This window comes from Bos taurus, chromosome X (genome assembly GCF_002263795.3).
Source record: "Bos taurus isolate L1 Dominette 01449 registration number 42190680 breed Hereford chromosome X, ARS-UCD2.0, whole genome shotgun sequence".
Lineage (NCBI taxonomy): Eukaryota > Metazoa > Chordata > Mammalia > Artiodactyla > Bovidae > Bos > Bos taurus.
The window spans coordinates 102,241,212-102,255,736 of NC_037357.1; the positions used below are offsets into that span (position 1 = coordinate 102,241,212).

Below are 14,525 nucleotides of genomic sequence, written 5' to 3' on the forward strand. Positions count from 1 at the left end.
ATAAGGCTAGTAAGGCTAGTGAGATACCAGAGCATCTCAGACCCCTCAAACTCAGACAGTCCTATAGCGGACAAAATGACTTCCTCCTACGGTCTTTATCTCAGATAAGAGCATCATCATCTCTTAAGATTTAGACTTAAAACCACTGTGTCTCTTCTCTCCTCCCTGCTAACCATAAACAGTCCCTTTCTCTTTTCTACCTTATGCCTTTCAAATTGGTCTCCTTTTCTCACTGCCAAGTTCAAGCCTTTTTTTTTTAACTTCCACATTAGTAGTGAGCATTTTTTTTTGCATTAGTGTCAATTTAAGAACAATATACATGTCTATAAGCTGTCTTTTCCCACAAGAGGAAAAAAAAAAAAACAACACTATCTTCTCCCAGATGGTTGGAACATGGCTCAAGCCTGCTCTTGATTATCCCAGGAGCTTCCTCACTGCCTCTGCTCCCTCCCTTCTCCCCGCTCTACCCAACCCTTTACAGATCTGCCAGAGTTTTCTTCTTCAGAGTCCTAGTGTGCCACTTCCCTGCTCAGAAACCTCTAACACCTCCCATTGCTTCCAAGGTCCTTCCTGACCTAGCTTGCTGCTCCCCACTATTCCCCACCCCGCTTGTGCGCCTTGCCCCCTGCCGAGTGTCTCCGGCTCCTTCCTGGCACTTTTCGCCTCTCCGTTGCACTGCGCAATACTCTGAACAGACTCAGACTCCGTTTTTCTCCACCTCTGTTCCTTCTGTTCACAGTGTTTCCTCCCCACGAAATGTTCCTCCTCTGTGTTCCCACCTCTCAGATCCCTACCTGAACCTACACACAGACACAAGCACACCTGCACGCTCCAATGCAGCCTGCGATGTGTCCACTTTGGCTCAGCCATGGTACCCAGGTATTTGGTCAGATCCAATCTAGGCATCGGAGAAGGCAATGGCACCCCACTCCAGTACTCTTGCCTGGAAAATCCCATGGATGGAGGAGCCTGGTAGGCTGCAGTCCATGGGGTCGCTGAGGGTCGGACACGACTGAGCGACTTCACTTTCACTTTTCACTTTCATGCATTGGAGAAGGAAATGGCAACCCACTCCAGTGTTCTTGCCTGGAGAACCCCTGCTGTCTATGGGGTCGCACAGAGTCGGACATGACTGAAGTGACTTAGCAGCAATCTAGGCATTGCTGGGAAGATACTTTTCAGGTGAGAATAACTTTTAAGTCGGTAGACTTTGAATAAAGCAGATAATCATAGTCCATAATGTACATGCATGCGTGCCTGCTTTGGTCGTGTCTGACTCTTTGCGACCCTATGGACTGTAGCCTGCCAGAAGAAAAAGGCTTTTGCAACAGCAGCCCCTCCCTGGGTCTCCAGCCTCTCAGCCCACCCTGCATATTTCAAACTTCTGAGCACCCACATCACATGAGCCAATTCCTTAAAATCTCTCTCTTGATAGATAGAAAGACGTATCAATAAAAAAGACACATACACAGAACCTTATTGGTTCTGTTTCTTTGAGAACTCTGCCTGACACAGTTTCTGCCTGCTCTGTGCTCCCGCGGCCCTTTCTCTGTTTCCATTGCTTCCTGTTTTGCGTAACATACATACATGTGTACGCAGGTCAGTACCTCCATGGGTACATGTCCACTGAGGGCAGAGACACTTTCTTTTCTGCAGATCTCCATAGAACTCAGTGCCTCTTAAAGATCTTGCTTCACCCAGAAAAGAGATGTCCCAAAGCAAAGACAGAAGAACTGGGGAAATGAAGGGCTTGGATAGGGCAAAGCGGAAATAACCAACCCCGAAAGGAAACACACGGTCCGAAGGTTATAACCTCAAGACTCCTCAGGGCCAGACAGGCCCAGTGGATGAAGGAAGACAGCCAGACATAGTGGGGGACATGGTGAAACTGGAGGGGTGACTCCATGCGGGGCCTACTAATATTTCCCTAGAGGAATGCAGGCCCAGGGGTGCCAGGTTATTCCAGAAAGGCTAACCATCCAGACTTCTGTGTGAAATGCCCCAATCTTACAGTGTGTGCCTAGAAGGTTTCAGGCTATTGGTACTGTTCTATTTGTTAAGCGGGGTTGACGGGTATGTGAGGGTTTGTTTTTCCTGATTCTTCTTGCCTCACAGATGTTCGAAATACCCATTTCTGTGCATTACAAATTAAACTGAAAAATCTGTAAACCGTTTATATGAATTCAGTCGTGCCAGCAGACCACCCATCTGTGTCCTCTGCTGCAGGTTAGTTTGTTGTTTTGCAAAACTCACAGATTAAATGAAGCTTTGTGGCTATATACCTTCTCTTGAATAATAATTGGATTAGTTAAGCGTTACTTTGGGCCGAAAATAGAAAAAAGGCAGCAATGCTGTTTCTTCCACAAGAATTGCTCTATGAAAGGAAAAATGTCGCAGCTCACTGACTGCCACCCACTCCTTCCTCTCTGGAATGTTTTTGTATCTTTCTTTTTTTTTTTTTTTTGTATCTTTCATATGCTACCTTTTGCACAACTTGATCTTGAATAGAAGGATATTAATTATACTGCACAAACCAAACTCTGACTCCAAGCATATACATGTCCCTCTTTGCAGCTTTGATGAAGTCTGTATGTGTGTGTAACAGGGCACAATTTGTACTCAGTGTCTGAGAGAGAGATCTAAATACTAGCACCATGGAGATAGCTCTGTCTTTGCTTCCAAAAATGTTCAGCCTGTATTTTGAATGAAGCAACTATGACTCCCTTGCAGCTGGGAACAAGTTACTTCACCATTCTTCGCCTCAGTTTCCTCATTGATAAAATAAGAATAATGAGAGCCATCTCCTAAGTATCATGTATGGGTGATAGGAAATTATTTTATCTGGCTGGAGGAAGAAAACTACAGAGAGGGAAAAATATCAAATCAAATTGTCATTTTAATCATTCTGTTAACAAGCCGAACTTGGGTCTACTCCCCTGAGTACAGTAAAGCAAATCTACTGACAACCAGATTGTCATGAAGGAAAAGTGTGGTATTTATTATAAGGCTTTATACAAGTCATCTGGGCCAGCTAGTGCTGAAAAAACCCCAACTGGGTTTCAGAAACTTTCTTTTTTAACTTTTTTTTTATTATGGAAAATTTCAAACATACACAAAAGTGGAAGGACTAGTGTAATAAATCCCCATGGGGGATTAGCCTTGAGAATTATCAACACATGGCCAATCTGATCTCATCTATCTTATTCTCTTGTCCCTTCTTCATGTATTTATTTTCAATTGGAGGATAGTTGCTTTACAATATTTTATTGGTTTCTGCCATATCTATTGTTTTTTAACAGTAGGTCCTTTTGTTTGTTATTTATTTTAAATAGCTGTGTGTGCATGTCAATCCCAAATTCTAATTATCCCTCCCCACCAGGTAACTATAAATTAGTTGTCTATGACTCTGTTTTGTTTTGTAAATAAGTTCATTTGTATCGCTGTTTTTTTTTCTTCTTAGATTCCCCATATAAGCGATATCATAAGGTATTTCTCTTTTTCTGTCTTACTTCACTCAGTTTGTAACAGGAAAGTATTTTTAAAGGACAGGTAAAGGGGGCGGGTTGCAAGGTCTGTAATCATCTTATGCACGGCTCTCTGATTGGCTGATGGTGAGGTAGCAGGGGGATGTCACAGGGGTTAACATTATCAATCCTTAGGCTCCAGTAGGCTATGTGTTCAGGGTCAGTAGATAACATAATTCCATGTGGTGGAGAGTTTTCACATCTGTAAAACAACTCAGATACTGTTATCTGGGTATCACCTTCCAAAGGCCCCATCTCCTCCTCAGGAGAGGAGCCTAAAGCTAAGGATGCAGGGGAGGGGCCTACCCCAGGAATGCCCCATAAGGTCCTGTTGGTTATGATTCAAAAGATGTTTATTGAACACCATGATAAGAGCTGGATGTGAGGGGTGGCAAGTTTAAAACATGGCCTCTGCCTGTGTATGACTGAGTCCCTTTGCTGTTCACCTGAAACTATCACAACATTGTTAATCAGCTACACCCCAATACAAAATAAAAAGTTTTTTAAAAAAGAAAGAAAGAATGCTAGATTCGAAAATGGCCTCTGCAATCACAGAACTGGGGAGACAAGACATATACACAAAAAGTGATTAACCCAACATGAGGCAATATGTGGTAAATGCCTTCTAGACTGTGAGCTCCTCTACTGCTGGGCCTGCGTGCTGTTTGTCTTGTTAAATGTGGACCAAATGAATGAGTCCAGGGCAAACTGGCGGGCTATAGTCCATGAGGTCGTAAGGGGTTGGATGAGACTGAGTGACTAACACTTTCTTTCAAATGAATGACTGGTGCCAACAGTGAAAATGAAAGTGAAGTCGCTTAGTCGTGTCCTACTCTTTGCGACCCCGTGGACTGTAACCCACCAGGCTCCTCCATCCATAGAATTCTCCATGCAAGAGTACTGAAGTGGGTTGCCATTTCCTTCTCCAGGGGATCTTCCTGACCCAGGGATCGAACCCAGGTCTCCTGCATTGCAGGCAGATGCTTTAACCTCTGAGCCACCAACAGTACAATAGCTCTTCTAAGAAGGAAAACACCTTGGTGGGCTAGAAAGTTCCAGAAGCCTTCAAAGTTGCAGCTTGAGTCAAACCTGGAGATGTGGTTAGGATTCAGATATGGTTAGGATCAGAGGGGAGGGGAAAGGCGTTTCTGGTGGGGGTAGCTGTGGGGATGAGGGAGAAGAAAAAACCTAGTATATGGAAACTTGTGGGCAGGGTGGGGTAGAAATGGCCAGGGAATTTTTTGTAACAGTGAGTTTTAGAAACAATGGTTGGAGGGGACAATTTGATAGTTTATCAACAAAACAAAGCAGGAATACAGCGGTGAATAAGCAAGACTCCAGTCCTTGACGTCATGGAGTTGGCCATCCATTGACTATGGTGTTTAAGTTTAGACAAATGGGGGAGACTAAAAGGTAAGAAGAAAAAAAGAAAGGTAGGTTGAAGCTGATTATGGAAAATGAAGTATCTGGACTTTATTTTGTAAGTAGTGGGGAGAAACTAAAAATTTCTAAGCAGGGAGTGACAGGAGGAACTGTTGCATTTGGGATGTAAATCTATTGTTGCTTTCTTAGCTTGTGCTGCCATCACAGAATGCCGCAAGACTGGGTGGCTTATGAACAACAGACGTTTACTTCTCATGCGGCTGGAAGCTGAAAGTTCAAGACAAAGACACCAGCAGATTTGGGGTACTGCAATGTTCTGCTTTCTGCTTCATGGAAGAGACCTTCTTACCATGTCTTCACAAGGTAGAAGAGACTAGGGAGCTCTCAGGTCTCTTTTATAAGGGCACTGATCCCATTCTTGAGGGCTCCACCCTTAAGACCTAACCACCTCCTAATGCCATCACATTGGGGATTAGGCTTCAACACATGAATTTGGGAGGACACAAACTTTCAGTCTAGAGTGTACAGGATGGGTTGGGGCAGGGGGCAGAGAAGCTGAAGCTGGATATGTCAAGTGTCCCCACACCAAACTGAAGTAGGAATAGGAAGAAAGGGAGAATATAAGGGAGCAACGTCACCAAGGGAGAATTTACAGAATGAAGTCCTGATTAGACATAAGAACAGAAAGCATTCTCACGTTTTCAGCCTCAAGTATTTGTTATAATGATAATTTGATCAAGCTTTCTACTTAAAAGATTCTTGACCTAAACCACTGGTTCCATCCTTTTTTTTTTTTTTTTTTCCATAAGATTTTTCTTTTGTTTTGTGTTTTTGGCCTTGCCTGCTATGCAGAGCCGTCAATGGGGTCGCACAGAGTCAGACACAACTGAAGCGACTTAGCAGCAGCAGCAGCTATGCACAGCTCCCTGAACAGGGACCAGGGATCAAACCCTTGCCCCCTGCAGTGGAAGCACTGGAAGCTGAGTCTTCACCACTGGACCACCAGGGAATTCCAAATTTGATCCTCTTCTCTCACTTAAGAATCCCTAAAGTGTTAGCGTTAGTTGCTCAGTCATGTCCAACTCTTTGTGACCCCATGGACTGTAGTCCGCCAAGCTCCTCTGTCCATGGGATTCTCCAGGCAAGAATACTAGAGTGGGTTGCCATTCCCTTCTCCAGGAGATCTTCCCAACCCAGGGATCGAACCCTGGTCTCCCGCATTGCAGGCAGATTCTTCACTGTCTGAGCCACCAGGGAAGCCCCTAAGAATCCCTAGGTTCCTCCCAAATGTGTCGCTGGACATACTCTTCTAGGTCCCTGGGGAGGGAACATCATACTTTACTAGGAATATAGGCCACTGCATAATAAATCTTGTCTTGCCTTCTTTGAAGAGTCAGTGCAAAATGAGGCAGCTTGTCATGTGAGTCCAGTCCTTTAAGCTTCTTGGGTGACGTTGCTATATTAAGACCAAGGACTGTTATGCAACAAGACCCAGCTACACCTTTCCTTGATGCCGGAACTTCTTAGTGAAGACCACCTGTTGAACTAACAGGTGTCATTTTATTTTTGAAAAATAATCACATCCAGGGGGTGAATTCTCCATTAATCTCATAGGATCTCAGTTGGAGTATTAGTCAGTGGGGGATGTGGAAAGAATATTCTAGAAAATGAATGAGTGGTAATTTTCATGAGAAGAATAGGTGGAAATGTTTTTACAAAATATACCATGACCTATGTATAGCTAGAATAATACTAGAGTTTCAACTCACCCATAACTGACAGTCCTTGAGAAGCTGTGTGAAAAGAGGCAAGCAAGGATCAGCGTTCCCACCTTCCCCGGTCAGAGTAAGTGCTCTATCTCGGGCTCCCACAACCTGCTTTCCATCCCTTACCACATTCCATAGAAGGCACGTGCTCCATGTCCCTGTCCATGCTAGATTATGGACACCTAAAGGCAACTGTACTTTATTCCTTTTCACATCACGAGGACCTGACTCTGTACCTGAAACATAGTAAGTGTTTAATAAAAACATTGGATGGATGAATGGGCAGACAGATGGACGAAATATGTACATGCCCTTATTTGGCATGGAATACAGGATAGGCTGGGAGATCACTGTATATCTTTTTTTTAACTTTAAAATGAAACCATGTCAAAATTTCAAACTTTACTCTGCCAAAGACCCTGGTAAGAAGAAGAAAAGACAAGTTAACAACTGGAAGAAAATATTTGCAAATCATACATCTTACAAAGTACTTGTATCTGTAATATATAATTTTAATGATAATAAATAATACAATTAGAAAATTGGCAAAAGACATGAACAGATATTTCACTGAAGAGAGTATACAGATGGCAAATGAGCACATGAAAAGTTATTCAATATCATTAGCCATTACAGAAATAAACGTTAAAACCACAATGAGATAGTACCACACACTTATCAGAATGGCTAAAATTTTTAAAATTCTGACAACACCAGATGCTGGAAAGGATGTAAAGAAACAGAATTTCTCCTATGTTGCTGCTGGGAATGTAAAATGATGCAGTCACTCTGGAAAACAGTTGGGCAGGTCCTTTTAAAACTAAAAATGGATTTACCATACAACCCAGCCCTTGCACTCAGGCATTTTTCCCAGAAAAAAAAAAAAACTTATTTTCACACAGAAACTTGTATAAAAGGTTCACAGAAGCTTTATTTGTAATAGCCAAAGACTGAAAGCTACCCAAATGTCCTTCAGTGGATGACTGGTTCAACTATGGTACATCCATACCATGAACAGAGTATACCATAGAACAAACTATTGTATTATGGGCTCAATGTTTATGGACTCGCAAAGTTGATATGCTGAAACCCTAATCCCTCCCTGCTCCAGTGTGATGGTGTTTGGAGGTGGTGCCTTTGGGAGGTTATTAGGTTTAGATGAGGTTTGGAGGATGAGACCCTCATTGTGGGATTGGTGCTCTTATAAAAAAGAGGAAGAGATGCCAGAGTGTGCTTGCATTCGGTCTTCCTCCCTCTCCCTCCCCGTCACCATCCTACACACAGAGGAAAGGTCAGGTGAGGACACTGCAAGAAGGCAGCTGTCTGAAGCCAGAAAGAGGGCCTTCCCCAAGAACCCAATCTGCCATACCTTGATCTTTGACTTCCAGCCTCCAGTACTATGAGAAATACATTTCTGTTGTTTAAGCCGCTCAGTCTGTAGTACTCTGTTACAGCCACCTGAGCTGCCTAAGACATATTGTACATATCACAACAAGATGGACGTATCTTCAGGGAATTATGTTGAGTGGAAAAAAAAATCCAGTTGCAAAAGAGTACATACTGTACGACTCTGTTTATATGACTTTAATGGAATAACATAATTCTACAGATGGAGAATAGCTTCGTATTGCCAGGGGTTCAGATGGGGGAGGTGAGCGGAATGGGAGTAGCAATAAAGGAATAACCTGAGGGAAACTTTTGGAGATGGTAGAACTCAGTGTCTTGATTGCAGTGGTGGTTACACAAAGCTGCACATGTGATAGCTTTGCACAGAGCTCCCCCCGCCCCCCGACACACACACAAATGAGTGCATGTAAAACTGATGAAATCTGAATACAGTCTACGTATTGTACATTTCCTGATTTTAATTTTGTCCTAAGTTGTACAACTTCCTGTGACTCTATAATTATTTCAGAATTTAAAGTTTTTATATACTAACATAATATTGTGAATCACAAAATTCTTCAACTAAAAGAATTTTTTTCTAGTTAAAAAAAAGATTGTTTTCTAAAAACACCAGTTAGCATTTCTGACTTGCAACTTTGTTTTTTTTCTTTATGTACTCCCTCTCTTTTAAATACTGCTTCTTGCACCATGATTTGTGAGAACTTTGAGGCAATTAAAATATATCTAGAGGCTTCAAAGTGAAAGTGAAGTCGCTCAGTCATGTCCGACTCTTTGCGACCCTGTGGACTGTAGTCCACCAGGCTCCTCCGTCCATGGGATTCTCCAAGCAAGAATACTGGAGTGGGTTGCCATTTCCTTCTCCAGGGCCAGGGATCAAACCCAGGTCTCCTGCAATGCAGGCAGGCGCTTTAACCTCTGAGCCACCAGGGAAACCCAGAGGCTTCAAAGGTGCCTTTAAAGTTGTAATCCTTTTGTTATTGTTTCGTGGTGGTAACAGTGGAAGTCGATTTCTTTCTTTTTTTATTTCTTTTAGAGGCCCAACGCCAATCCCCTCCTTTCCTTTCTTGCTGGTTAGTGAAATCATTATCGCCTTCCTTCTTGGTAAGCTCTTCTGAAAAATGTTGGCCGAAGTGTTTTCTGATGATCCTGGAAGATGATTAGAGAGTGTCCAGAGATGTAAATTAGTCAGTGACATACATGCTGAACTTTCCTTTTGTCACTTCCCCCAAAGGTTTATTGGACAATCATATTCTTCAATTAGCTTAACTTTAATAGCAGGCTGGGCTCCTTACTTGTGGTTAATTAACCATCACAAACTTCTGTTATTTCTTGACCTCATCACAAGGACAACTGGAGAACTGTCTTGTCCATTCAGGCCGCTGTAACAAAATACTCAGACTGAATATCTGAGACTGGGTGACTCAGAAACAACAGACATTGATTTCTCACAGTTCTGGGGGCTGGAAGTCCAAGATCAAGACGCTGGCAGATTCAGTGTTTGGTGAGAACCCATTTCCCAGTTCCTAGATGATCATCTGCTTCTGTGGCCTCATTTGACATGAGGGGCTTGGGAGCTCTCTGGGCTCTCCTTTATTATAAGGACACTAATCCCATTCACTGTGGCTCTGCCCTCATGACCTCATCACCTCCCAAAGGCCACACCTCCTAATTTCATCACCTTGGGAATTGGGATTTCAATATTAGGAAGAACATTTCTCCCAGGTCCTCCAGGGACTCCACAGGGGTTGGATGGTGAAGCAGAGAGAAAAGAAAGGCAAGTCCCCTCAGGGAAACTATTTCTTGAGAAAGATCTGGGAGTCTGTGTCTATAGGGGTGGTGTCAGGCCTCTTCTTGTTCTGCTTCCACGTTCCCTGCCGTTGGCCGTTGGGCCTTGGGTCTGCACTGCTTATATCTTCGCCATGCCCTTGGGGACCCAAGAGAAACCAGCTATCACAGTCCAGTTAACAAGTACCTTTGTCACTTCTGAGTCCCTCTTCTGTGCAAGACTCCTTGGCGGTGCTGACCATAGGGTTTATGCCACACAGGTTTTTTTTTTAATATTTTTAAAAGTTTTTTTTTAATTTATTTATTTTTAATTGAAGGATAATTGCTTTACAGTGTTGGTTTCATTCCTGTTAAAGATCTTTTTTGACATGGACCATTTTTTAAGTCTTTATTGAATTTGTTATAATAATGCTTCTGTTTTATGTTTTGGTTTTTTTGGCCATGAGGCAGGTGGGATCTTAGTTCCCTGACCAAGGATCCAACCTGTACCTCCTGCATCAGAAGGCTTTACTACCGGACCACCAGGGAAGTCCTCGCACAGGATTTTGAACAAAGCCTTCCAACACACAACAAAGATGTGTTACATCCTCTGAGATCAAACCAGTAAAAGATCAGAAATATTTGGTCTTAATATACAGGGCGTCCATAAACTCTGGAAACAAAGATGCTTTTTTTTACCTGGTGATGTCCTGATGACATTCTATATTTTTGCCCCTGTCCATTCTGGATGACTACCCTGTATAGTTAGCTAGGGTGTGACTCAGTTACACCATGAATGGAGCTGTTTTCAGTCCGGCTATTTATAGTATCTCTGTGGGTTACCTGACTCCAAGCTACTCAGTTTCAGGACTTCTAACTCATAGATTCATTCATTAGGCAGACATTTTTGAGTACCATCTGTGTTTCCTGACAGCATTCCAGGGAGAAGGAAGAAAGCAATTCCCGTTGATTATCTACCCTGTGGGGGACACTGACCCCTGGACAAATTCTTTGTGTCTTATCAGCTCCATCAACATAATTAACATGTTCCTTCTTCTGAGAGGAGGGAATTGGTGAAACTGGAATCTCTCCGTCAGCTCAATGACTGTGTTGTTCTGACTGCCTTCATGTGTGTAATTGTTCAGCGTTGAGTCTACCAGCCTCATCATCATCAACAACAACAATCCTGTGAAAACTCAGCAAGAAAACGACTGCTCTGCTAAAGTCGTTTCGCAGGCAGAGTGCCCAGATTGTCTTTCTTTACTGAGTTCTTTAAGCCAGTCTCTGAAAAACACCTGTACTGTGTTCTATGTCTCCAGAAGGACCCAGTTCTTAGAAAGAGATCCTGGAGAAACATGATTTTAACTAAGAGCAGTGAATTGATAGCAACCGGAAGCTGTTTTTCCAATCAGTTCTGGAACATTGGCCCAGAGTTACTTCCCGGGTTCCACCAGAATGCTACCAGTAGCTAATGTTACCTTTATTCATTCAAGAGGCTCATGATTGTTATTACTTATTTTCCTTAATTGTAATCACAAAACTTCCAATCTAGCAAAGGGGGCCCACAAGTAAGATCCAAGAAGAAACTAATTCAGGTCTAGAAGCTGAGGTATAGGGACTTCCCTGGTGGTCCAGTGGCTAAGACTTTGCATTCCCAATGCAGGGGGCCTGGGTTCAATCCCTGGTTAGGGAACTAGATCCCACATGCTCTTTTTTTTTTTTTCCACATGCTCTTAACTAAAGATCCCACATTCTGAAACTAAGACCCAGTGCTGCCAAATAAATATTTTTTAAAAAAAGAAAAGAAAAATGCATATCTTAAAAAAATTTTTTTAAATAAAAGCTGAAGTATAAATGCTGGGGAGATTCTTGATGTTCCCTTGTGCTGAGCATGCAGAAGGATGAGTCAGCACATCCTCATGGGAGTAGACAGTAGTTTGGAACTGAAATTTTGGTGCACTTAGGAAACTGGGGCTTAATCTGGGTGCTAGTTATGTACTGTTATATAAAAGACACCCCAGGGACTTCCCTGGCAGTCCAGTGGTTAAGACTCTATTCTTCCAGTGCAGGAGGCATGGGTTCAATATCTGGTTGGGAGATTAAGATCCTGCATGCCACTCAGTGTGGCCAAAAATAAATAAATAAAATAACCCTATGGACCATAGTCTGCCAGGCTCCTCTGTCCATGGGATTCTCCAGGCAAGAATACCAGGGTGAGTTGCCATGCCCTCCTTCAGGGGATCTTCCCAACCCGGGGATCAAACCCTAGTCTCAGGCATCTCCTGCTTTGGCAGGCGGGTTCTTTACCACTAGCCACACAGTTCTGAGGGATGATAAAAAAGGCTCAGCTGTGCGGTGCTTCTTTGAGGTTCTCAGTTTGGTTGAAGTCAAATGGTGCACAAGGCTGGACTTATCTGAATCTTCTTCACTCTTGTCTGGCCCCTGGGTTGGAGTGGCTGGAAAGCAACTGTGGTCTTCCTTACAGCATGGCAGTCTCCAAGGACTTGCGCTTCTTGAAGCAAGCATGGCAGCCAAAGCACGTGTTCCAAGAGACCCAGGTGGTAGCTGCAAGACTCCTTAGAACCTAGCCTCAGAAGTCACACAGTGTCATTCCTCACTCTTCTGTTAGCCAAAAAACAAGTTCCAGAGTCAGTCAGGGTCCAGGAGCATGAATACCAGTCCTTTGTAGAACCATGGAGCAGGCATGAGGAGGTTTCAAACACCAGTATTAAAGCAGGACTTATATGTGAGTATGTGAGTGGTGGGATACACATGGTGCCTTGCATGCCTTTCCCAACACCAGGTACAGAACCCAAGCTCCCAGGCCATTCTGCAGGCCAGGACACTGGCAGACCCAAGCTTTCTTTACCTTCACCATTCTTTTTGCTCACCACTGTCTGTCACCATGCCAAGCAAGGTAATTCCACCTCAGACTATCTTTTTTCACTTTTGTCCTCCTTCACCTTTTCCCCAGAGCTTCTTTCCAACTAGTACATAGTTAGTTCAATAATCTCTCTGCCTCTTTTAATTCCGTGTACTAGCCCAAGCCCCACCTAACCATGGCTGATGTTAAACCAGGGAGCTTTTAGGGCTGTGGTTGTATTGAAAAAAGGCCATACATTGTGAACTAAAATTAGACCAAAAGTACCAATGACTTCAAGTCCTTAAACTCTTTGAAAGTATTCAAAAGTACCTATTTAAATCTTCCTAAAAGTTAATGGCTTCTTTTCTACTTTCTATTAAGTGTGTTTTGGTGTTTTTTTTTTTTAAGTACTAGTGATGTGGATGAATAAAACCTGTCTTATTTTCTGTTCTGAAATTGTTTTTCCTTTGTTTCTTTAAAAATTATTTTTGTAAAATGACAGTTTGTTTCTTACTAAGTTTTAATTATAAGATACGGGTATTTCAGCCATAATATAACATATATAGAATTTTGAGGTCTAGCCTAGAAATCTGACGACCATTTTAAACATTACTGTTTTCCTCTGGGAAAAAGCATTCCAAGCTTGAAACCACAAACTTCGGCATGGCATTTTGTGGACACGCCCCATTTGTTTCTGACTTCTGCCTATTCATCCTCTTCTTTCCATGGAGATATATCATGAACTTGGATTTGGTTGTATTACATTAAGAAACTGAAAAGCAAAGTCGATGGGGGAAGTTTCAAAATATTCTGTGTCTTCATGCCATGCTGTAACCATCTGTGGAAATCTTTAGCCTTACTGTAAAACCAGAGAAATGCAGGCATTTCCCTTTAGGAACAATTTTCCATTTAAACAAACTGCTGGAATCCAGTGGTTAAGACTCTGCGCTTCCACTGCAGGGAGTGCGGGTTCCATTCCACATCCCACATGCCCCACAAGGCGGCCAAAAAACACCACCAAAAAACTGATGGTTGACATTGCTGGCCAGTTTTACAACAGTACTGTCTGAGCTGGTGACTCTGGGGTCACTTTCCACATTTATCTGCTTTCCCTCAGCTGTGCCTTTCAAGCTGCTGGTACCGAAAGATTGAGAAGACAGTGGGAACAGTTGTAACAGCAGAACTAAAAGCAAAATCCTTCCAACGGGTCCTAACACAAAGTTCTTCATACATTAGTATTCTGGTAAACAGACTAATGACTTACAGCCCTCTAGCTAGACAAAAATGTGGATTTTCAACAAATGTTATTATTTCACAAAGAGAATCACCCTGGGCAATCCAAGAGAAATTAGAAATAGGATTTCAGCTAGCCACAATTTTCTGGAATCCCAGCATGTCTGTTCCATAAAATAAGAAATGCCTTTATGCAGATGTTTGTTAATTATGGATGGTTTTTTATTTAGACATGCTCATTTTTTCCCTTGAATTATTAAATTATCGGGGCATGCCAGAGGGACTTTGGGATAAGCCATAATTTGTTTATAATTTAAGTATTGTTGACTTACAATATTGTATTAGATTCAGGTATACAGCAAATACACAGAACTATACAAAAAAGACCTTCACGACCCAGATAATCACGATGGTGTGATCACTCACCTAGAGCCAGACATCCTGGAATGTGAAGTCAGGTGGGCCTTAGAAAACATCACTGCGAACAAAGCTAGTGGAAGTGATGGAATTCCAGGTGAGCTATTTCAAATCCTGAAAGATGATGCTGTGAAAGTGCTGCACTCAATATGCCAGCACATTTGGAAA

General features: G+C 42.6%; 1 non-coding gene across 1 annotated transcript; it reads left to right on the plus strand.

The window, feature by feature from the left end:
* The first annotated feature begins 11,464 nt into the window (after positions 1-11,464).
* Positions 11,465-11,537, plus strand: TRNAG-CCC (transfer RNA glycine (anticodon CCC)). Its single transcript has one exon. It is a non-coding gene; the product is annotated as a tRNA-Gly (tRNA).
* Positions 11,538-14,525: the final 2,988 nt, after the last annotated feature.